This window comes from Schistocerca americana, chromosome 1, assembly GCF_021461395.2.
Source record: "Schistocerca americana isolate TAMUIC-IGC-003095 chromosome 1, iqSchAmer2.1, whole genome shotgun sequence".
Classification (NCBI taxonomy): Eukaryota; Metazoa; Arthropoda; class Insecta; order Orthoptera; family Acrididae; genus Schistocerca; species Schistocerca americana.
Window position 1 is genome coordinate 279,430,647 of NC_060119.1, and position 26,329 is coordinate 279,456,975.

Consider the following 26,329-nt stretch of genomic DNA (forward strand, 5'->3'; position numbering starts at 1 on the left):
ATTGTGTAATAGGAATTGTAGTAATGCGCTGAGTCTATCAGCCTAAATAATACGGATTTCTTTAACTAATTTGGGTGACGTGTCCACCTGTGAAGCCGGGCACCTGCCAATGTCTTCTCTGTCCATTCTTTAACCAAGAATATGAGGCTTTTCACTGTCGTCGTTATGCTGCAAATCACAATGGCAAAGACCGTCACACTTAAAACACTACCCTGAATCACACTATTCTCTTGTTCAAAGCGAGAGGACGTGGCTGATTCGGTAACTAAATAACGTGGAGGGAAGAGAAACTATACAAAGAACAGCAGTAGTCCTCAAAAGCCACACTCATGGGTCAGTCAGTGAGTATTGTGCTACCACAGGCCTTCTAGCTGTCATAAAATGTATAGCTATTAAGTGGTGACAGTACAGGAAAACCATTGTACACCCTGTTCCCAGAGGAACAGATTATTTTCTGAAAACACACTGAGAACGACCTAGGAGCTGTCTGGACTCTAATATCCATACAAGGTGATGGGTGGCCATATGCTCATAGATAATCCTGTGTCGTTAGTGAGGCAACACTACAAAATTACATTTTAAGAATGAAATTAAAGCACCTTCTCTCGTCGAGATGGGGGACTACCCTTATACGAATTTGAGGCTAAAAGGGTGAGAGGGACTTTCTTGCTTGGGTTTGTTACCGTCAGTGGGAAAATATTTCGCCACTCTTTGGGCAATGTCCCATAAATTTTTCTGAAGGATTTCGTACTACATTACAACACTCAATAGGCATCTCCTTTCTCTCCTAGAAATCATCCTAACGGTATACCATGTAGGTATACCTTTAAGGGAACAGTTTATGGCGTACAGGAAATGCTATCACGATTTCTTCTTGCTGTCTGTAGTGATGCGGTGAAATTTCAGCCACGCTGCCTGAATGGCTACTTGGTTCTCTGCAGTTGGCCGGCACTTGAACCTATGCAGAGACGTTCATCTGCTCCTGCTTCCATAGTGTAATTTCCTCTCCAACCAGGGCCAGGTTGTGTTCATGGATAGCCTGAGGAATGCGAAATTGACAACTCAGCAACGTGGTGGATAACTTCGTTGATGTGAGGGTGTTCAAACGCAGCATTTTTGCTACACAGCAAACTTACCGAGCACCAAACGTGGCGGCTATGTTTTGGGCACTACACTATCCAGCAGGTGAATCCAAATAGGTAAATGATTTGAGATGAGTGTGAATCATCGACCACTTCTCACTGACCAATTTGTTGAAGGCTCGATAAAACTGACAGCTCGACAACACTGAACGACCCCATTGCAGTGCTGAAGATTCTCACGGCCCCTGTTCAGCAGAACTCTGTCTGATGACAGGAGACTCTCAATGGTTCTACTCTTGGAGCAGATGGTACCAAAGTCCTAATGCACACTTGGCTTGTTAAAGTTTCCGCATGGGAGGAAAGGATTGGGCAGCTATATAAAGAGTTCAGTGAGCTTTTCTTTGTCTAGAAACTCGTTTGGAGGCAGGCGGAGGGAACATATTGTCAACCATACTCTGTACTAAAACGAACTACTCGCCAGGCTGTGAATGCCCAAAGAATATCTACCAGCAGCTGCGGTCAGCAAACTACTGTCATTGTCTTTTTGCAGACATTCCAGACAGTGGAGCCGGTACTACTCGGTCGAGTATCTCATGAATTGGTATAACGAGGCTGAATGCAGCCCGTAACAATCCTCCCACCAAGAAAAAAGCCCTTGGCAGCACTGAGAATTGAACCCGGGTCCTTCACGTAGCAGCCACCTACACTGACTAACCAGCTACAGAGATGGACCTACTCTCTACTAAGATTGTTCATTTAGTGGATAATGTAGCCCTGAAGTTCAAGGATGTCAGAAAATTTAAAGTATGCATCCTGGAAATGAAATGATCATACGATACTATTGGCCAGGAGACCTCGTCTCTTTTGACCACCTGGACGCCACTAGGGCGACTTGGTCGTCTTTTGTGATGAAAATGAGTCAAAATGATTAGGACAACACAAACACTACGTCCCAGAGTGAAGAAATACTTCGACATCGCTGGGAATCGAACACAGGTTCCTCCTGTCTGAATACAGAGACTCTAGCCATTAGATCACGAGCATATAAACATTGGTCCACTTGGAGTTAACAGTCGAAGATCCTCAAAGTGTGTCCAGAACACATTCATGTTACACAGTAATATGGATACCATCGTAGTGGTGCAGTATTGCTCTGTCTTTTCTCTTGTTCTTCTTTCATGGTGTGGAGTAGGCAGTGGAGAGGGAGTAGTTGATGCAGATGATGGTTCTCTCAGGCAGACATTGACTTCATCGTGTGATTTTTCTTGACCCTATTCTTTCAGAGACAATGGGGTGCGGTGGAAGACCATTTTAGCAGCAACATTTTTCTTTTACTTTTTCTGTGCCATGACAGTAAAGTCTGCTGCCACCACTGTTTTGCCTGTAGGCAAACCTGTTGGTGTAACAAGCTGCGCAGGTTAGCATACGCACTGACAGCATACATTATTTTGCCCTATTCAGCTGTCAATGTCTGTGTGCCAACACTAATAAAAGTTTGCACAGGCTTCATCAGCACTCAGGAGAATGTTGGTGGCTGTGTGGCCATACACGATTTCTTCACCTCAAAGTACGAGATTGGTTGCATGATCTTTATCTGCTGGATTTTGTTTTGGTCTCGGAATCCAGAATATCATTTTCTGACCTGCGAGGGGGACTAGACGCCTGCCCTGGGCCCGAACGGTTCTAGGCGCTTCAGTCCGGAACTGCGCGACTGCTACGGTTGCAGGTTCGAATCCTGCCTCGGGCATGGATGTGTGTGATGTCCTTAGGTTAGTTAGGTTTAAGTAGTCCTAGTTCTAGGGGACTGATGACCTCAGATGTTAAGTCCCATAGTGCTCAGAGCCATTTGAACCATTTGGGGGACTAGCCACGAATGATCTGGAATAAGATTTTGACTCTGCAGCTGAGTGTGCGCTAATATGAAACTTCCTGGTGGATTAAAACTGTGTGCCGGACCGAGACTCGAAGTCGGGACCTTTGCCAGATGGGACCTTTGCCAGACGGTAGAGCACTTTCCCGCAGAAGGCAAAGGTCCCGAGTTCGAGTCTCGGTGCGGCACGTAGTTTTAATCTGCCAGGAAGTTTCACGAATAGCCTGTTTACGTTTTCGGTGTTAATACCCAAACTGCTGGAAGTGTTTGAAAGGTATGTCCCACGCGCAACTAGGGAAATATGGGTCCCCCAACCTCATTCTAGCGAGGTGCGGCAGTTCCCAGGCAGGCGGTCCACTTACGACTGTTCTGCCTCAACAGCAATCCATTGTCATCATTGTGTAGCATGCCTTTACAGAGATGATTTTCTTAAACATCAATCCTGGCAGTCGAGATAAGATTCCTTCTTACTGATTGATATAGCATTTCACTGTCGCGGCCCTCGGCGGTCGCAGAAGCACGCCAAGAGGTTATACTTAAAGAGAAGTAAGGCTATTACCAGTCCATAGCTCAGGTCACACGGGTATGCCAAACCTGAACCCAGTCAATGAAAGGCTTCCTTAGGCACTTCCCATCTGGCATGACCAAGAAGGCGAGTGTGGCTTATGAAATGCCTTGCATGTGGCAAGCATTACCCTCCAATAGGTGATGATGTTCATGACAACAATTTTCATTGTGAGAATAATGTGACGAGGATTCCTAGTAACGGTGTAAGGTGGCAACGGCCTTACACCTTACATGAGTCCATTTAACATGACACTTTAGGTTCTGTTGGAGTAATACTCTAAATTACGGTGTAGGAAATCTATGTGGAATGGCATTGGCACGCGAGAATTTTGTAATTATAAGATTTTGCGGAAGGCAGTACGCGAGACAGAGTTCGGCTACGTCCCCGCCTAGCCACCGAAGGCCACAGCCTGACGGTGTGAATGGTGAACTGGGGGATTTCTGTAATCCGTTTAGAGAGGCCACAGTGGCCGCCAACCTCTGAGGGACGAGCGGCTGCAGGTGTTCAAGTGTTTACCAAAACAGAGCAGTGGATAGCTGGATAGGATTTCCTGTGTGTGCTCTCGCCTATGTCCCACTAATTTTACGCCTTCGAGTAACTCAATTGGGGCAGGCCAGCAGTTCTGAATAACAAATTTTCAATGCTAGAATCTGTGTTCGCTGCGACGGGGAATCTTGCTGGGAAAATATCGAGTGGTTTCTTGGGCGAAAACGTTCAGTAAACGTGTTGTTGCCCACAGCTGTGGTTCTTCTCAGCCGGCGAGGGTGGAGTTTACTTGTGAAATTTTGCAGAAATAAAAGAATAGTGGAAAAGAGTTCTACTGCCAGGTCGTACATTGGTCGACAATGGCAAACTGGGTATTCTGAGAGCTTCCAGTGATGTGATTGGCTCGGTAAAAGCTGAGAAAACAAAGGTGAAGAGCGATCTTGCTGGACTCTCGGTAGAGGTCTTCTGTGCTGGGCTCTCGTACTGAGAGGACGTTAGCCAATTCGTCTGCCCTCTTGGGCTTTCGTTCTGAGACGACGTTAGCAGCGCCAGCTCATCTTGACGGAAAAATTGTCGCAATTAGAGAAGTTTACAGACAGCAGTCTGGTGTTCGAATACTGTAGGATTGTACTTTCCGAGACGTCACACGCCACACGCCGACCGCACGGCCGCGCCGCGCCGTCGCCATCAGACCGCCGCTACAACTGTAATATTACGGTGAGATCGCTCCCGCTTCGGCCTGTGTTAGGAGTAACGTTAAATAGTTGGATCAATTGCAATTGCTGTTTCCACAGAGGTTTCACGGTAATTTGGAGTGTAGTGGTTCTTCGTATATATGTTATAAGAGATCGCGTTTTGGACCGATTTTAACACAGTTACTGCCAATGCCAGTTAGGAGGATAATATGTAAATTGTTCATTGTGTTTTATTCAGCATTGATCTGAAGGTTATAATAAAATTATTGATTCAGTAGAGCCTTTACTTTCAGCAGTTGATCCTGAGCCGGCCCCGGTGGCCGTGCGGTTCTAGGCGCTTCAGTCCGGAACCGCGAGATTGCTACGGTCGCAGGTTCGAATCCTGCCTCGGGCATGGATGTGTGTGATGTCGTTAGGTTAGTTAGGTTTAAGTAGTTCTAAGTTCTAGGGGACTGATGACCTCAGCTGTTAAGTCCCATAGTGTTCAGAGCCATTTGAACCATTTTTTTGATCCTGAATTCACCGTTTTGCTTTATTTTATTTTTATATATGTGTTTGATGTCATTGAACACCCTAAGTGTTCGTGGTCGTTAATGTGTGGAAGTAAAAATAGGTATGATTTATCGTCAACACTACCACCGCAGATTAATTAGGTTTGACAGGGCCACATTTAAATCTCGCGTTATCCATTTTTGCGTACAGTTCCACTCCAAATTTCTCTGTAAGTTGTCTGTCAGGGGCGAACACACGCAAAAATCGGACAAGCAACGGGTGGGGAGTTATGACGGAGGGCGGGGATTGTGACGTGGGAAGTATTACAATGGATGTTATATGAAGAAGGGAGTGGGTTGTAGACGTAGGGTGCAGTTGTTAGAAGATGAGCAGCATGTTAGGTGGGCAAGGAGTGTAAGTTGGAGCCCTGTTTTGGATGGGTAGGACATAGCTGAGAGAAAGTCGGACACAGAAAGCGCTGTTACCTTTCGACACATACAGAAGAGGCTATTTCAGGCTGAGTCTGAAAGTAACGAGAAGGAGAAAGAAGTGTCTATCAATATATTTAGGAAAACAGCATGACATTTTCTTTTCCTTTTCTTTCTATTTCACACCGTTTTGTAGCGAGTCTCTGGAGAACGGTCTCGCGTTCCGTCTCGCCTGATTGACAATACCTGCTTTTGTAAGGTCATCACCGCATTGGATGGGGCATGCATGACAGGGAAGCGGCCAGATTGATGTTGCTTTCAGCAGGTGGCAGCGGACACCTGCAACAGGCTTGTCCCCGCAGATAAGTGCCGACCGTTGCTACGGCGAGACTGGGCGAGACCCCATTATCCCCTCACAGTGCCCAAGCACGCCAAGGCCGCCGGCCACCTGTTGTCGCACGCCTTTGATCACGTGACGTACCGCCTCTGACACGCTCGCCCTTTGCGCAGCTAATCAAATTGCGACGGGTATCACGCTTCGCTTCACACGGCACGCCACGGTCATCCCGACCGGGTCCGCTACTCACACATCCCATTCCGCATCGCGTCCACTTACCTACATACTCGACCCAGGCTGTAATTCTACTGCCCGTTACCGTACTTCGACAACAGAATGGAAAACTGCAGACCTGTGAGACAATATATTGTACAGGTATTATACTGAATGTATTGAGATCCTGCAGTTTTTTGTTCCACGTTCATTTATTTATACATTTACTTTACCTAGTAAGATCGGGACTTCAAGCCATCTGTCCTACGGCATTAGTTACTGAACAATATATGTAGTACATGCGGTGTACATAGAAGAAAAATACCAAGGCTTTTGCTCTTGACCTGCAAGAACAGTATCTGAAGGAATGGCCGGATCTACACCATACATTGCGACAATTCTGGCCTTGAGGCCATAAGATTCCTTTCCAAGCTTCACTCCACAGTTTGGCTGAGATGACAGCAAATGAACTACGACGTAACAGATGAGGTGAGATAATGTGACCACGTTTTGTGAAGGTGAAAAATGTATATTCATAAATAAACAAAATATTATCATCAAAGTACTCGACGTCTTAATTATGTCAAAGAAAATGTTGTTACAGTACACAAAATAATATTATTGTTACTATAAATACAAACAGCAGAACACTTATCATCGACTGACGACCTCATATGTTAAGTCCCATAGTGCTTAGAGCAATTTCAACCATTTGAACTTATCATCTTAAATAACTCATAAAACTATTTGCTTGGACATACTTTTTGAAGAATGAATTTTCTTCAGAAATTTCTTGTTGTGCTTCAGGTAATTAAAAACTCAAGGCAACTGCATTTGAAACTTATTTTGGTAAGCAAAAATGCAGTGCTTCAACTTTTAATTGCGTTTTTTCTGATATTCTTAACTTGGTGAAGATTGGAAAAATTCTCTCCACACGTGTATTAATACCTGACAATGATAATCCAAATTCTACTTCCTTAAAGAAGTTGCTGAATGATGACTTTCGAGAGAAGAAATGCCGAATCATTTCTATCCATCTCAAATGAACTTCGTTTCCCTCACTACTCAACCAAGCAAATTTTACCTACAGTAGCAACATGCTTAACATAAAAAATCGCTGAAAATTACATTATCATCTATATTTGTTGATTCACCAGCTGCATTTATAATCAGTGACATACATATTTCGACATCACTCCATTTTAGGACATGGTTAACCAAGATCCATACAAGTTTTCCACAAACTTCAAATAAGTTCGCCGCTGACATTGTAATTCTGTCAGAGACAGCAAAGGACCTGGAAGAGTAGTTGAACGGAATGGACAATGTCTTGAAAGGAGGATATAAGATGAACGTCAACACAAGCAAAAAGGAGGATGCTGGAATGTAGTCGAAATAAATCGGGTGATGCTGCCGGAACTAGATTAGGAAATGAGACACTTAAAGTAGTAAAGGAGTTTGGCTATTTGGGGAGCACAATAACTGATGATGGTCGAAGTAGAAAGGATATAAAATGTAGAGTGGCAATGGCAAGGAAAACGTTTCTGAAGAAGAGAAATTTGTTAACATCGAGTTTAGATTTAAATGTCAGCAAGTCGTTTCTGAAAGTATATGTATGGAGTGTAGCCATGTATGGAAGAGAAACGTGGACGATAAATAGTTTAGACAAGAAGAGAATATAAGCTTTCGAAATGTTGTGCTACTGAAGAATGATGAAGATTAGATGGGTAGATCACATAACTAATGAGGAGGTATTGAATGGAACTGGAGAGAAGAGAAATTTGTGGCACAACTTGACTAGAAGAAGGGATCGGTTGGTAAGGCATATTCTGAGGCATCAAGGGATCACCAATTTAGTATTGGAGGGCAGCGTGGAGGGTACAAAACGTAGAGGGACACACCAAGGGATGAGTACACTAAACAGATACAGAAGGATGTAGGTTGCAGTAGGTACTGGGAGATGAAGAAGCTTGCACAGAATAGAGTAGCATGGAGAGCTGCATCAAACCAGTCTCTGGATTCAAGACCACAGCAACAACATCAGATAGAACCATAGAAAGCATATGCTTCCATTAGGAAATCCTATACTTTCACCTCAGTTTCATCTTGTAACTCATGCAAAACACATTTTGGAACATGTGGCATTAACTAGTTTTCCGTTTTCTTGATTATATTTTCTTTTAACTTCGAAAGAGCCATAGCTACTTCATCATTTGTTGTAAGCTCACCTTTTACTTGGAGAACTACCTGGTGGAAAATGGAGGCTTGGTTGTGGAGGAAAAGGATTTTATTATCAGTGACTGAGAAAATAGGACCTCAGTCCTTCAAAAAGAGGAATAACTATTCCAGGTACAGGCACTAACGCTAAACACCTAGTGTCGCTATAACCCAATAACTTTCTGTACTCAATCTCAGAAAAGCTGCGGAAATCTTTCAGAGAATGTGTTCGCACGGTGTATGTCTGAAAATGATAGTAAATTTTGTGAATAAACATTTCTCCATCAGCAAGTAAAAAACCTCTGGAAGTCTTAATTGTCTTTTGTAGTGTATGTGCTGCACAACCAAACCTAAGGATTTCACGATTCAGTACTGTTTTAAGATTGTGAAAAATATGTCTTGTTCTTTTACGTGCTGCCTCACCAAAGTTACTCTTGGTATTATCACCACAGAACGCCATCTAGGTTGTTTTTTTGCAAGAATATCAGTGAGGTAATTCGTTACAATATATGCTGTTTCGCTGGGACTTTCACCAAGTTCTTAAATTAAGATACGGACACCCTATAGCGGTAAAACGTACCTAATAATAATAAGAAGACTCTTTTTCTCCCCGTTGTTGGAAGCATCTGTAAACACTGTAGCTTAACTGACCTCATGCAAGTCTTTTTGTAACATTTCGCAAGAATGAGTGGTACAACAATAGCTTCAGTTTTCGTGCGACCGCAAGAAAATTTCTATTCAAACCAGTTTCTTATTACATAATGTGAATGACAATCTAACAGTTTAAAATCAGAAATGGTAAAAGATTCTGTATTAAAATGAGTGACAGTCCAAATCTATAACAGCTGTTTATTGTGTTTTCAAAGTATGTCGGCCGGTTTCGTACCCTGCAGGTATATCTTCAGGTCATATCTGCATACAGAATGAAACTACATGAGTAAAAGCGTTAGCTGTCAACAGAAGCTATCGATCAATGTAGATAGTAAAGCAATGTACTCACATAACTAATAATTCATGTGCCACGACCTTCAAGGTACAACTGTGCATAACGACATGTCACTCCCCAGTAAAACCTTGGATCAAACGGCAGATGGACATCCGATCAGAAGCATGCACAATCAGTAAAACATTGCCAAAACTTTGTCAAAAGACGAGCCCAGACAGTAAATGACAATTCACGTATGATAGGATGAAACCTATGAACACAAAATATTTCAGAACGAAGGTAATGTAAATTGAAGCACAGCTCTCCGCGTCGGTAGAGTATGAAAGAGAAGAAGCCTACCAAAGTCAAAATCCGTGGGGGAAGCAAAGAAGTAACAGATACATATTCCTTGGAAGTTGTCAGCATACTCAAATACACTCCTGGAAATGGAAAAAAGAACACATTGACACCGGTGTGTCAGACCCACCATACTTGCTCCGGACACTGCGAGAGGGCTGTACAAGCAATGATCCGCGGTGTTGGCCGTCGAATGGCGCTAGCTGCGCAGCATTTGTGCACCGCCGCCGTCAGTGTCAGCCAGTTTGCCGTGGCATACGGAGCTCCATCGCAGTCTTTAACACTGGTAGCATGCCGCGACAGCGTGGACGTGAACCGTATGTGCAGTTGACGGACTTTGAGCGAGGGCGTATAGTGGGCATGCGGGAGCCCGGGTGGACGTACCGCCGAATTGCTCAACACGTGGGGCGTGAGGTCTCCACAGTACATCGATGTTGTCGCCAGTGGTCGGCGGAAGGTGCACGTGCCCGTCGACCTGGGACCGGACCGCAGCGACGCACGGATGCACGCCAAGACCGTAGGATCCTACGCAGTGCCGTAGGGGACCGCACCGCCACTTCCCAGCAAATTAGGGACACTGTTGCTCCTGGGGTATCGGCGAGGACCATTCGCAACCGTCTCCATGAAGCTGGGCTACGGTCCCGCACACCGTTAGGCCGTCTTCCGCTCACGCCCCAACATCGTGCAGCCCGCCTCCAGTGGTGTCGCGACAGGCGTGAATGGAGGGACGAATGGAGACGTGTCGTCTTCAGCGATGAGAGTCGCTTCTGCTTTGGTGCCAATGATGGTCGTATGCGTGTTTGGCGCCGTGCAGGTGAGCGCCACAATCAGGACTGCATACGACCGAGGCACACAGGGCCAACACCCGGCATCATGGTGTGGGGAGCGATCTCCTACACTGGCCGTACACCACTGGTGATCGTCGAGGGGACACTGAATAGTGCACGGTACATCCAAACCGTCATCGAACCCATCGTTCTACCATTCCTAGACCGGCAAGGGAACTTGCTGTTCCAACAGGACAATGCACGTCCGCATGTATCCCGTGCCACCCAACGTGCTCTAGAAGGTGTAAGTCAACTACCCTGGCCAGCAAGATCTCCGGATCTGTCCCCCATTGAGCATGTTTGGGACTGTATGAAGCGTCGTCTCACGCGGTCTGCACGTCCAGCACGAACGCTGGTCCAACTGAGGCGCCAGGTGGAAATGGCATGGCAAGCCGTTCCACAGGACTACATCCAGCATCTCTACGATCGTCTCCATGGGAGAATAGCAGCCTGCATTGCTGCGAAAGGTGGATATACACTGTACTAGTGCCGACGTTGTGCATGCTCTGTTGCCTGTGTCTATGTGCCTGTGGTTCTGTCAGTGTGATCATGTGATGTATCTGACCCCAGGAATGTGTCAATAAAGTTTCCCCTTCCTGGGACAATGAATTCACGGTGTTCTTATTTCAATTTCCAGGAGTGTATATTGGCAGGCGTCAAACAGAACTGCACGTTATAGCACCAACCACTGACTGAATACTGTGAAGAAAGCACACGCCAGCCCATCGCGACATCTAGTGTTAGAAACCAAATTAAAGAAAATGCAGAGTGGACCTTGGAAATCGCAGTAGCAAAGAGGATATTAGTGTTAAGTATGAATCCATTGCAAGAGGCAGAAAAACTAATAATTACACTTATGAAAATGAGATACACTTAAAATTACGTGCAGCTGTAAAAATTGAACTACCTGGCTACATACACAACAAGATAACAGAACCAGTCCTAGTTCCTGACGGCAAAGTATATAAAACCAATAAAAATACAAAAAGAATTACGATTATGGGAAGTATAAAAATATAAGAAACAAAATACCTAAAATAGTGCTAAGTAATACTAGATCATGTTAAAGTAAAAATCGCCCCCTATCATTTTTAACAGTCCTGGAGAATATAGAGAGCATATGATGGATCTTAAGGGAAGCAGACCAAAGCTGGCAAAGACCAACTCAGGGACCAAAACCCTCCTAAAACTAAGCTTTCATTGCCGACCAAAAGCCCCCGTGGGCGGGGAGGGTGGGGAGGAGGATGGGAAGTGGTTGGGAATAGAGAAGGAATGTAGGAGGAATGGATCTAGGCCACAGGAACAATTACACAGGCCAACTATGGAAATACTTTTTTACTGAAAATACCTTATTCTTATGTTTTGAGGGTGGTAAATCCAAAGATGATACTTGAGAAACAGTGTCACCCACCATTTCTTCCCATGTTACAGTTAAATTTATTAAATTAAGCTACTTTTAAATAATTTAACATATTTTATAGAGATAAAATAATTTAAAAAGGCGGTGTAATGCATGTAGATGATGTTGGTAGCACTGCTGAAAAACATTTGCCGGCAAAAAAGGTCGATTCTATTTTTCTGTTAACAGATGGTGTTTTGTTTACTGTCAACCTAACCTCACTTTCCCATTCCCTGTCCATGTGCTCAGTAAAATGTCTAATCGTGGTTTTAAAAACTCTGCTGACAGTTTTTGTTATATTTGTTGTGAATTTGTGATTAAAAAACACCAAAGAAACAGTACAGACTTTGTGAAAAAGGTTTATCTATCATACTTTGGATCGAAACTTGGTGATCAAGATAAATCATGGGCGCCACGTAAGGTATGTTATGTGTGTGTTGAAGATCTGAGAAAATGGTCCAAAAAGGAGAAAAAAGCCTTTAGATTTGCTGTTCCTACGACATGGAGGGAGCCAAGAAATCATTCCAGTGATTGCTACTTTCGCAGTGCTGATACTACTGGTCATAATTCGAAAAATAAGAAGGTAATAAGCTACCCTAACCTTCTGTCCACCATCTGACCAGTAGGGCATGGTGTAGATTTGCTGGTTCCTGAACCATCAGGTGATTTAAATTCTTTTCCAACACAAGTATTTTCTGATGAGCAATGTGATTTAGATGATCCAGATGATGACGAATTCTATTGTAATATAGAAAGTCTAGAGCCCAAATTGTTTACTCAGTCCGAGCTTAACGATTTGTTTAGGGATCTGGGTTTAACGAAAGAAAAAGCTGAATTGCGTGGCTCTAGATTAAAAGAAAAGAACTTACTGGCAGTTGGAACGACATATACATGCATAGAAAGAGAGTGCAGCAATTTTCCAAGCTTATTCGACAAGAAGGTGATTTAGTGTACTGCTCAGACATTCCCAGTCTGGAGGCTGTTTATTGATTCACCCAAAACTAGTTTAAAGGCTGTTTTATTACACAATGGTAACATTTATTAGAAAGCTGTGAGAACCTAGAAACAGTGTTAAATAAAATAGGCTATTCTGCTCATGGTTGGATGATATGTGGCAATCTAAAAGCAACATGCATGCTACTTGGTCTGCAAGGTGGCTTTACCAAATTTCCAGGTTTCTTGTGTGAATTGGAAGTAGGGCTAGGGATCAACACTGGTGCAGAATGAACTGGCCTGTGAGGGAGTCCTTAAAACCTGGTGAGAAAAACATTCTACGCAAAACCCTTGTAGATCCAAAAATCGTACTCGTACCACATCTACATATAAAGTTAGGCCTAATGAAACAGTTTGTAAAGATTTTGCCTAAAGATGGACCATGTTTTAAGTATTTCTGCCAAAAAGTTTACACACCTTTCAGAAGCTAAACTAAAAGAAGGCGCCTTTGTCGGACCCGACATTAGGAAATTGATGTTTGATGTTAACTTTGAATCCACAGTTACCTTAAATGAGAAAGAAGCATGGGTATCATTCAAGTAAGTCGTTACAAAGTTCTTAGGACATGAAAAAAACTCAAAATATGTTTCTATTATAGCTACAATGTTAAAGAAGTTTAAAACTTTAGGGTGTTCAATGAGCCTGGAAGTTCACTTTTTGAACAGTCACCTTCATTATTCCCCAGACAATATGGGAGATGTTAGTGAGGAGCAAGGAGAGCGTTTTCACCAGGACATTAAACTGATGAAAAACGCTACCAAGGCCGCTGGAACACCAGCATGATGGGGGATTACTGTTGTGCACTTAACTTCAGCAAGCGAGTCATCGTAGAAAAATCTACACAAGAAGTTTCAGAGAAAAAAGATAAAGAAAATACAAACCAATTCCAGCTGGCAAGTGAAACCCCTATTAACACATATCATTATTTTAAGTAGCTTACTGTAAATACAAATCATGCTTATGTTTCCAGAATGAGATTTTCACTCTGCAGCAGACTGTGAGCTGATATGAAACTTCCTGGCAGATTAAAACTGTGTGCCGGACCGAGACCCGAACTCGGGACCTTTGCCTTCGCGGGCGAGTGCTCTACCAACTGAGCTACCCAAGCACGACTCACGCCCCCTCCCCACAGCTTTACTTCTGACAGTACCTCGTCTCCTACCTTCCAAACTTTACAGAAGCCTTCCTGCGAAACTTGCAGAACTAGCACTCCTGAAAGAAAGGATATTGCGGAGACATGGCTTAGCCACAGCCTGGGGGATGTTTCCAGAATGAGAGTTTCACTCTGCAGCGGAGTGTGCGCTGATATGAATCTTCCTGGCAGATTAAAACTGTCTGCCGGACCGAGACTCGAACTCGGGACCTTTGCCTTTCGCGGGCAAGCACTCTACCAACTGAGCTACCCAAGCACGGCTCACGCCCTGTTCCTGCAGCTTTACTTCTGCCAGTACCTCCTCGTCTCCTACTTTCCAATCTTTACAGAAGCTCTCCTTCGAACCTTGCAGAACTAGCATTCCTGAGAGAAAGGATATTGTGGAGACATGGCTCATTCTGGAAACATCCCCCCAGTCTGTGGCTAAGCCATGTCTCCGCAATATCCTTTCTTTCAGGAGTGCTAGTTCTGAATGGTTCGCAGGAAAGCTTCTGTAAAGTATGGAAGGTAGGAGACGAGGTACTGGCAGAAGTAAAGCTGTGGGGACTGGGCGTGAGTCATGCTTGGGCAGCTCAGCTCGGAGAGAACTTGCCCACGAAGGCGACAGTCGCGAGTTCGAGTCTCGGTCCGGCACACAGTTTTAATCTGCCAGGAAGTTTCATGCGTATGTTGTAACACAGCGTTTTATTAATTTCCCCGTTTACCGTGTGGCATAAGATTTTTATACTATATAATAATAATCATATTGCTCGATAACAGTGGGTGATACAAAAAAATAGGGCTAGATTTGGATTCAGCTCACAAAAATCTATAAAGATCAGCTATCAAAGTAAAAAAAAAGTTTTTCAAAAAAATGTTTCGTTGGCCTGTGTTATTTATCCAGGATTAATGGGATCACACGTGGATCCTATCAGTAGTGAGGAGACTATAAGTAGTAAAGATTCAATAGCAGATTCTGGTGTCTTAGGTGCGACTGGCTGTTCAATGTCTATATAGGGCACTCCTTGACAGCCCCAAAAGTGTGTATTTCTTCTAAAATATCTGACACTGTCCCTTTATTCTCAATGCATAAAATGTCAAATTTGTTTTCTGTATTCATTACGGAATGTCTCGTTTTCCTCAGATGAAACGACGAGGTGGCCCTTGGGTTATTCACATTGAGGTGTTCCTTAAACCGCGTACTAAAACCTCTACTTGTTTAACCTACATACGCACCCTGACAATCATTACTCCTTATGCCATAAACCACAAAGTTCTTACACAAGTTGGTGTCACTCGACTCTATGTCTATATCTGATTCCGACACTACGAGGAATACAAAATGCTGGTATAATGCCCTTCTTTGTTAGGTGTCTGCCTATGCGTTCTAATACACTCCTATGACATGGCAAACGATGATATCTATCCGCGGGTGTGTCAATGTGTCTCTAGTGTGAGGAAGAACACTGAGACAGACTTCCTTTTGAGAATCTCTTTGCGAATACTGCGAAAGAAACCGCTGTTATATCTTCTGGAAATAGCAATGTGGACAATAGTATCATTGTTATTTTTAAAAGCTTCAGGGGAGAGACGAACGTTGTGAAGGCGACATAAGAACACTATGAAAGCCGCCCTTTTTACAACTAATGGGTTGGTTGGAACAAGAGTTGATAACCAAGGCAGTGGCAGAGGGCTTCCTATAAATATCAAAAGAAACAATGCTGTCTTCAAAGTGATGGCCAGATCTAGGTAAGGCATAGTATCGTCAGAAGGATGCTCGACAGTAAAGTGAATATCGGTTTACTCTGCATTTAAAAGCAGACGAAAGAAGGACACTCTGCAGTAGAGCCATTGTAAAGTATAAGAAAATCATCTACATAGCTAAACTATTTGACAAATTTGTGTTCCAAACTATGGGTGTTGAATTACATGGTCGTGTTCAAATCTGGTCATAAGCAGTACGGCAGTGGTGACCCCATGGGCAATCCACGTTCCTGAATGTAAGTAGCATCTCGAGGCTAAGATAATTGTACTTCAGTACCAGTTCCAACCACTTGATAACCTCATCAGCCTCAGCCGGGGGACAACTGCTGTAGCTACTTAAATTTTCATAGATAATTCCATCAACATCTGTTGCGATAATAATATACATACCTTTAAATTCCTACGTAGGTGACCTCGTCCCAGATGGAACCTTCGAACTGGGAAGCACAGAAACCAAATGGGTACTATTACGCAACGATAAATCAGGAGGGTGAACATAGTATTTGTTCAGATTCTCAGCAATCAACTCGTTTGAGCGATAGCCTACAGCATTCCTCGCGTTCACTATGGGATGATCTGATAAATTACCCTTATGAGCCTTTATTGTAGCTCTGAGACGCAATGTCTCTGCTTTAATGGATATCAACGACTTTCTTTGATAGGGTATTGGAAAAATAGATGTGGACTTGAGATGTTTCTTGAGTTATGCGACATATTTCGCTGTTGGATCTTATCTACAGCGTTAGAAGTTGTTGTCATCGAAGAAATCATGGACTTTAGCCATATATTGGCTTTCCTTTATAACAACAATAGCTTTGCACTTACCAGAGCTAAATGTAAAGGAACAAGACACATAAAATTTCTTATTAGTATTCTGAAGCACTCAGGTTTTCACCAATTTGGTACCCAGTCTCGTATATTGGTTACCTTGGCCCTTGCTGACTTTACTATTGTCGATGACCGCCTCCTTACGCTGGATCGTGGTAAGCGAAACATTATTTAATGCAGAAACAGAATGAGTAACATAAAAATCGAAATGTTGTTGAGACGGTTTCTGACCATTACTATAAGCCAGACCATTGTCTGATGGACACGCAACTCAGAAACAGAAAACTCTGGAAAAGGTTTAAAGAAAGTACAGCGTGAGATAAATATACTTCTGTACCCACAATGAATGTCGAACTCCAACTTTCTTAGTGTGCCAGTCAAAGATTTTAGCATACAGCGTAACTGTTCAGTTCTATTATCCATATTTCAAGTGTGACCCATGCATTGAGAGGCTGACTGGAAGTTGATTGTCCTTTAGTTTCACTTATGCATCACTCAGTCATTCACTCCATTGTCCCAAAAAGTAAAAGCATAGGAAACAGTAAAAATATTATATTAAATACTATAGTAGCCAAACCGTTACTTAAAGACACGTGATTCGTAAAATGAAGTGTGCAAAACAATGATGACACAAGTTGAACGAAGCTAACGTCGTTTGCTAACCTACCGCTATCAAAGAAAAAAAATTCGAATGAGCTAAGCAAATACTCTTTAAGTAAGAACTGATATTTACATGTGGAATGCCACCTCGCCCTCTACCTACAGCGAGAACACACTCATAGATTTTATCTTTGAAGCGATGCATTTCTTACCAACATTTCTTTTGTCGTAGACACATAGTATTTCTCTCAATAGGACATTAAGGGTCAAGTTTTCATGAAGAGAATCTTTACTTATGGTCATTACAAATGGTATTTCTATACAACATAGATACATTTACGTGACAACGGAGATGGATTTTGAGAGTAGTGTTGGAAACGCTTGTCGATTTCCTACACCGTGAATGTTGCTTCACAATTTTATTTTCTAAGAAAAACATAATTTTCTGTTCTTTTCTGCGGGTACAAAACCACGAGAGAAATTGTAGATTTTGGAAATGATATGAAAAAAGGATAGGAATGAAGATCTGACGTGGCATCTCTTCAGCAACGAGGTTAGTGCAGACGGAGGATATCCTCTAGTAGCCTCTAGTATAGTATATGATACAACTCAATTTACATTTTCTTCTGAAAAGCATTTTTTTATACGTACGTCAACAGTTATCTTATTTGGCGAATTTCACACAAAAATACGCCAGCATCTTGCTCTCAGATGAAGCACTAGGTGTCAAGGGCTACCGATGGCTTAACAATTGTATTCTGAGCAGCTAGGCACGGCTTCCAGAATAATTGTATTGTAAAGGAATCGGCAGCGCTAGGTCGCTAGCGTCGACAGCGCTAGGTTTATATGTTAATGAAGAACTTGCCACGTATAATATGAGGAAAAGATAGAACTCATTTAGTATATATATGTATGTTTTACATATGCTGAAAGTAGTTTTCGAAACTGAGGTTGCTTGTGCGAATCCAGTCAAAACAACCAATTTCTACCGCTAGTTTTTGGCGAGCAAGTGGAAGAGATGTGTTCCTGATTCAATATGTACACCAATGATATGACGGATGGAGTGAGTAGTAGTTTTAGACTTTTCGGTGATGACACTGTATCATATGGGAAAGCCTCATCGCTGAGTGACTAGAAAAATACGGGATGACGTAGAGAGGAGTTGTATTTGGTGCGATGAATAGCAGTTTGCTCTACATGTAGAAAAATGTTTGTTAACGTAGTTGAGTCGGAAAAACAATCCTCTTATGTTCTAATACAGTATTAGTGGTGAAGTGCTTCACTAATTCAAGTCGATATAATATCTAGTCGCAACTTTGTAAAGCGTTACTAAATGGAACGCGCACGTAAGGACGGGAGAAAAGAAGGCGAATGATCGACTTTGGTTAGCTGGGAGAGTTTAAGGAAAGTGCAGCATATCTGCAAGGAAGACCACAAATAGACCACTTGTGCAAACGATTCTTGATTGCTACTCAAGTGTTTGGGATCCACACCAGGCCAAATTAAATGATAACAAGTAAGCGATTCAGGAGCGAACTCTTAAATTTGTTGACGGTAGATTCTATGAACAAGCGAGTATTCCTGAGGTGCTTCGTAAACTCAGTTCTTTCACCATAATCAACAACGCAAACAAGGAAAACACTTTTTGTCGGGACTCAACGGTGTATATCTCATCTTGAACACCTCGGGCACTGAGGCGCCTGCGAATGTGGAGACAGAACAATTTGTCTCCCATTGCTGATTTTGTTGACACATTCAGACAAAACCGTCAGTTTTCAGTCGATCTATAAGTGTGTGTACGAGAGTCCCTACATGGAGCACAGCTTAAATTTGCTTACAGATTAAGGAACTGCGTGGCATATCGCATCTCAACCCCACAACCTTGCCTTGCGCGTTCAGTGGTTTCACTAGCTATCAAGAGGCGACTCACGACCAGCCTTCACAGATTATTTCCGTGTCTCTCTCTCTCCTAGCTCCAAACTGCACAGATCTTTTTACATATATCTAGCAGGACTAAGACCCTTGGAAGAAAGTCCCACTCCAACTAGTTACTTACGAGGACTTCTGTCAGTGATGGAAGGTAAGAGGAAGATTACGGCAGATGTAAAAGCATTTCAAGCCAAAGGCAAGGGTCCTTAATCTGACGAACAGTTTTAATCAGTCTGGAAGTTTCAAATCAGTGTGTGCACCGCTGCAGGGAGAAATAATTATTCTGAGGGATAATTAATGATCTAGCGAACAAAATCTGAAATAGACTGCTAGTTGAAAGTAAGTGAAAGTGCTTACAGGTGCTGCTGCGAACATTGCGAGGTAGCAGAGCGATATGACGCAGCGATTAGCATTCAAAAGCACGATGCTTCAAATACCAGTCTGGCCATCAGGATTTAGGTTTCTGTGATTTCCTTAAATTGCTCCATGCAATTACCGGGATGCTTCCTTTGAGAAGGGCACGGACGATTTTATTCCCCATCCTTTCGTAATTCGAGCTTGTGTTTCGTCTAAAAGAAGCGCGCTGTCGGCGGGACCATAACTATAATCTTCCTTCTGTTTTGTTGTAGGGTTCCGCGTTGTGAGTACCAAATACGGAGTAGGGTTTGTGAGCCACAGTTCTCATGATGTTCCTCTAGTGCCGATTTTACAATTTGTTTTACCCGCGTGTGCCGTTCGTGTTCCTTAATCTACATCTACATCTACATCTATACTCCGCGAGCCACCTTACGGTGTGTGGCGGAGGGTACTTATTGTACCACTATCTGATCCCCCCTTCCCTGTTCCATTCACGAATTGTGCGTGGGAAGAACGACTGCTTGTAAGTCTCCGTATTTGCTCGAATTTCTCGGATCTTTTCGTTGTGATCATTACGCGAGATATATGTGGGCGGTAGTAATATGTTGCCCATCTCTTCCCGGAATGTGCTCTCTCGTAATTTCGATAATAAACCTCTCCGTATTGCGTAACGCCTTTCTTGAAGTGTCCGCCACTGGAGCTTGTTCAGCATCTCCGTAACGCTCTCGCGCTGACTAAATGTCCCCATGACGAATCGCGCTGCTTTTCGCTGGATCATGTCTATCTCTTCTATTAATCCAACCTGGTAAGGGTCCCATACTGATGAGCAATACTCAAGAATCGGACGAACAAGCGTTTTGTAAGCTACTTCTTTCGTCGATGAGTCACATTTTCTTAGAATTCTTCCTATGAATCTCAACCTGGCGCCTGCTTTTCCCACTATTTGTTTTATGTGATCATTCCACTTCAGATCGCTCCGGATAGTAACTCCTAAGTATTTTACGGTCGTTACCGCTTCCAATGATTTACCACCTATGGCATAGTCGTACTGGAATGGATTTCTGCCCCTATGTATGCGCATTATATTACATTTATCTACGTTTAGGGAAAGCTGCCAGCTGTCGCACCATGCATTAATCCTCTGCAGGTCCTCCTGGAGTACGTACGAGTCTTCTGATGTTGCTACTTTCTTGTAGACAACCGTGTCATCTGCAAATAGCCTCACGGAGCTACCGATGTTGTCAACTAAGTCATTTATGTATATTGTAAACAATAAAGGTCCTATCACGCTTCCCTGCGGTACTCCCGAAATTACCTCTACATCTGCAGATTTTGAACCGTTAAGAATGACATGTTGTGTTCTTTCTTCTAGGAAATCCTGAATCCAATCACAAACCTGGTCCGATATTCCGTAAGCTCGTATTTTTTTCACTAAACGTAAGTGCGGAACCGTATCAAATGCCTTCCTGAAGTCCAGGAATACGGCATCAATCTGCTCGCCAGTGTCTACGGCACTGTGAATTTCTTGGGCAAATAGGGCGAGCTGAGTTTCACATGATCTCTGTTTGCGGAATCCATGTTGGTTATGATGAAGGAGATTTGTATTATCTAAGAACGTCATAATACGAGAACACAAAACATGTTCCATTATTCTACAACAGATTGACGTAAGCGAAATAGGCCTATAATTATTCGCATCTGATTTACGACCCTTCTTGAAAATGGGAACGACCTGCGCTTTCTTCCAGTCGCTAGGTACTTTACGTTCTTCCAGCGATCTACGATAAATTGCTGATAGAAAGGGGGCAAGTTCTTTAGCATAATCACTGTAGAATCTTAAGGGTATCTCGTCTGGTCCGGATGCTTTTCCGCTACTAAGTGATAGCAGTTGTTTTTCAATTCCGATATCGTTTATTTCAATATTTTCCATTTTGGCGTCCGTGCGACGGCTGAAGTCAGGGACCGTGTTACGATTTTCCGCAGTGAAACAGTTTCGGAACACTGAATTCAGTATTTCTGCCTTTCTTCGGTCGTCCTCTGTTTCGGTGCCATCGTGGTCAACGAGTGACTGAATAGGGGATTTAGATCCGCTTACCGATTTTACATATGACCAAAACTTTTTAGGGTTCTTGTTTAGATTGTTTGCCAATGTTTTATGTTCGAATTCGTTGAATGCTTCTCTCATTGCTCTCTTTACGCTCTTTTTCGCTTCGTTCAGCTTTTCCTTATCAGCTATGATTCGACTACTCTTAAACCTATGATGAAGCTTTCTTTGTTTCCGTAGTACCTTTCGTACATGATTGTTATACCACGGTGGATCTTTCCCCTCGCTTTGGACCTTAGTCGGTACGAACTTATCTAAGGCGTACTGGACGATGTTTCTGAATTTTTTCCATTTTTGTTCCACATCCTCTTCCTCAGAAATGAACGTTTGATGGTGGTCACTCAGATATTCTGCGATTTGTGCCCTATCACTCTTGTTAAGCAAATATATTTTCCTTCCTTTCTTGGCATTTCTTATTACACTTGTAGTCATTGATGCAACCACTGACTTATGATCACTGATACCCTCTTCTACATTCACGGAGTCGAAAAGTTCCGGTCTATTTGTTGCTATGAGGTCTAAAACGTTAGCTTCACGAGTTGGTTCTCTAACTATCTGCTCGAAGTAATTCTCGGACAAGGCAGTCAGGATAATGTCACAAGAGTCTCTGTCCCTGGCTCCAGTTCTGATTGTGTGACTATCCCATTCTATACCTGGTAGATTGAAGTCTCCCCCTATTACAATAGTATGATCACGAAACTTCTTCACGACGTTCTGCAGGTTCTCTCTGAGGCGCTCAACTACTACGGTTGCTGATGCAGGTGGCCTATAGAAGCATCCGACTATCATATCTGGCCCACCTTTGATACTTAACTTAACCCAGATTATTTCACATTCGCATTCGCTAATAACTTCACTGGATATTATTGAATTCTTTACTGCTATAAACACTCCTCCACCATTGGCGTTTATCCTATCCTTGCGGTATATATTCCATTCTGTGTCTAGGATTTCGTTACTGTTCACTTCCGGTTTTAACCAACTTTCCGTTCCTAATACTATATGTGCACTATTTCCTTCAATAAGAGATACTAATTCAGGAACCTTGCCCTGGATACTCCTGCAGTTTACCAATATTACGTTAACTTTTCCTGTTTTTGGTCTCTGAGGACGAACGTTCTTTATCAACGATGATAATGTCCTCTCTGGTAAGCCGTCAGGTATTTTATCGTTTCGCCCAAGGGGGGGTCCCTCTAACCTAAAAAACCCCCGTGTGCACGCCACACGTACTCTGCTACCCTAGTAGCTGCTTCCGGTGTGTAGTGCACGCCTGACCTGTCTAGGGGGGCCCTACAGTTCTCCACCCAATAACGGAGGTCGATGAATTTGCAACCATTATAGTCGCAGAGTCGTCTGAGCCTCTGGTTTAGACCCTCCACACGGCTCCAAACCAGAGGACCGCGATCGACTCTGGGCACTATGCTGCAGATATTAAGCTCAGCTTGCACTCCGCGTGCGATGCTGGTTGTCTTCACCAAATCAGCCAGCCGCCGGAAGGAACCAAGGATGGCCTCAGAACCCAAGCGGCAGGCGTCATTCGTTCCGACATGTGCTACTATCTGCAGCCGGTCACACCCAGTGCGTTCAATAGCTGCCGGAAGGGCCTCCTCCACATTACGGACGAGACCCCCCGGCAAGCACACCGAGTGCACACTGGCATTCTTCCCCGACCTACCCGCTATTTTCCTAAGGGGCTCCATAACCCGCCTAACGTTGGAGCTCCCTATAACTAATAGGCCCGCCCTCTGTGACTGTCGGGACCTTGCCGGAGAATCGGCCACTGGCGTTCCTTCACAATTCTTCCCATTTCGCCTCTATACAATTAGCCACAGCCAAATGTCACTTGATAGACACCTGCATTGTGGAGGCAATCAGGTGTATCCGTTCGTCGGAAAAAATCTTTTATTTTGTTTTGACCCCAGAAACGAACGGTAAAGTAACGGAGTGAGAAGGCGGTTCCTCGTCATTCTTATTAGCGTGATTAATATTCCGCCTAACAGCCCTGTCGATTGAACAACTATCATAGCCATTTCCCTTCATTGACCTCTTTATAAAATACAACTCCGATTCCAGAATGACGTCATCGCTGATACGGAAGACACGTGACAATAGAGGGATGAGCAATGCTCGCTTCTGGACTGGATGGTGGTACGAAGTGGCATCTAAATATCTGTTTGTGTTGGTCGGCTTTCTATATACACTGTGACCTAGAGTGTTATCAGATCTGTGTAGTCAGAGGGCTATGGGGCTACGACCAAGAAGATATATAACGACTGCTCCATGATGAACTGTCTACCATCCTGGATCTTGGGAACAAAGAAACCCAATATTGTCACAGGAGCGTGGACAACAGAATAACAATGCTTTATTCGGTTTTCTCTGAGAGGCACTGAATGGATTAAGCAAAATGTTTCGAACACAAGGCGTTTTTCATTTCACTAAGGCGTTAGTTTGTATTGAACATAAAATATTTCTCTGGATGTTGGACCATTGTTGAATGCGGAGAGTAGCTCACAGTTGGTTCACCTCTTACTTTAACAACAGACAGCAAAAGGTCATTATCTACAGCGCTGAGAATGGCTATGATATGGGGTCAGTGTGGGGCACGGTCAAATGAGTGGTTCTGTGTCAGCATCGGGAAGAACATGTGGAGAACAAATGGAAAAAATCCAAAGGCATCGTCCAATATACCCTCGACAAGTATTTTCCTAGTAACGTTTTAAGGGATGGGAAAGATCTAACATGGTTAAAAAGCTGTGTTAGAAAAGCGCTAAGTAAACGAAGAGCCCTTCATCTCAGATTCAGGAGAATTGAAAACCTAGCTGAGAAATAAAAGCTGAAGGAAGAGAAAGTGAGCTTAAGGAGAGCAATGAGAGAAGCGCTTAATGAGTTTGAAAGTAAGAAGTTGTCAACCTAACTGAGAAAAAACCCTAAGAAATTTTGGTCCTATGCAAAATCAGTAAGAGGGTCAAAATAATCTATTTATTCCCTCAGCCACCACACCGGCACCGAAACGTAATATAACACAGAGAAGGCCTAAATACTGAATTCGGTCTCCCGAAATTGTTTCACCGCGGAAGATCGTAACACTGTCCCTCCTTTCAATCGTCGTGCGAACGTCGAAATGGCAGATGTTGAGATAACCGATCGCGATACAAAAAAGCAGCTACACCGCTTAGTATTGGAAAGGCTTCAGAACCAGATGAGATACCTATAAGACTGTATAAAGATGATGCGAAAGAAATTTCTCCCCTTCTAGCAGTAATTTATCGTAGATAGCTTGAGCAACGGAGGTACCTAACGACTGGAAAAAAGCGGAGGTTATTCCCGTTTTTAAGAAAGGCCGTAAGAGAGATCCACACAATTATAGGTCTATATCGTTGACGTCAATCTGCTGTAGAATTATGAAACATGTTTTGTGCTTAAGAACTGTGACGTTCTTGGAAAATGAAAACCTCCTGTATAAAAATCAACATGGATTCCGCACACAGAGATCCTGCGGGACTCAGCTCGCTCGGTTCGTCCATGAGATCCACAGCTCAGTGGACAACGGCGCTCAGGTTGATGCCGTGTCCCTCGATTTCAGTAAGGCATTTGATAGCGGCCAGCATTGACGTATAATGAAAAATATTCGAGCTTGCGGAGTATCGGAGGAGACCTGTGATTGTATTCAAGACTTTCTTGCAGACAGAACTCAACGCGTCGCTCTAAACGGAACTAAATCGACAGATGCAAAGGTAATATCAGGAGTAACATAGGGCAGTTTGATAGGACCGTTGCAGCCGGCCGGGGTGGCCGAGCGGTTCTAGGCGCTACAGTCTGGAACCGCGCGACCGCTACGGTCGCAGGTTCGAATCCTGCCTCGGGCATGGATGTGTGTTACGTCCTTAGGTTAGTTAGGTTTAAGTAGTTCTAAGTTCTATGGGACTGATGACCTTAGAAGTTAAGTCCCATAGTGCTCAGAGCCATTTGAACCATTTGATAGGACCGTTGCGGTTCACAGTATATATATAAATGAACTAGTAGAAAGCGTCGGATGCTCTTTAAGGCCATTCGCAGATGATGCAATTGTTTTTACTATAGTAGCAACGCCAGAAGATAGTAAGAACTTTCAGATCTTCTTGCAAGGAAGTGATGGATGGTGCAGACTCTAGTAGTTGACCCTGAAAGCAAATAAATGTATCATATTGCGCATACATAGGAAAAGAAATCCACTACTGTACAGCTACAATACTAATGACAAACAGCTGGAGACCGCGTCTGCTGTAAAATATCTAGTCGTAACTATCCAGAGGACCTTAAGTGGAATGACCATATAAAACAGATAGTGTGAAAAACAGACATCAGACTCGTGGGAAGAATCTTAAGGAAATGTAACTCATCACCGAAAGAAATGGCTTATAAGGTGCTTGTTCGCCAGATTCTTGAGTATTGTTCATCTATCTGGGATCCATGTCAGGTAGGACTGATAGAGGAGATAGAGAAAATCCAACGAAGAGCGGCGAGTTTCGTCACGGGATCGTTTAGCTGGAGACAGAGCGTAACTCCACAAGTAGACATTACAAGAGAGGCGTTGTGCATCACGGAGAGATTTATTACCGAAATTTCGGGACAGCACTTGTCAGGAGTAAGTAGACAACATATTACTTTCCCCCACATACATCTCGCGTATTGATCACGAGGAGAAAAATTGAGAAATTAGAGCCAATACAGAGGCTTACCGACA

At 43.4% G+C, this 26,329-nt stretch overlaps 1 non-coding gene across 1 annotated transcript; it reads right to left on the reverse strand.

Moving 5' to 3' along the window:
- Positions 1–14,224: 14,224 nt before the first annotated feature.
- Positions 14,225–14,299, reverse strand: Trnas-cga. The gene has a single exon. It is a non-coding gene; the product is annotated as a tRNA-Ser (tRNA).
- Between the last annotated feature and the right edge of the window lie 12,030 nt (positions 14,300–26,329).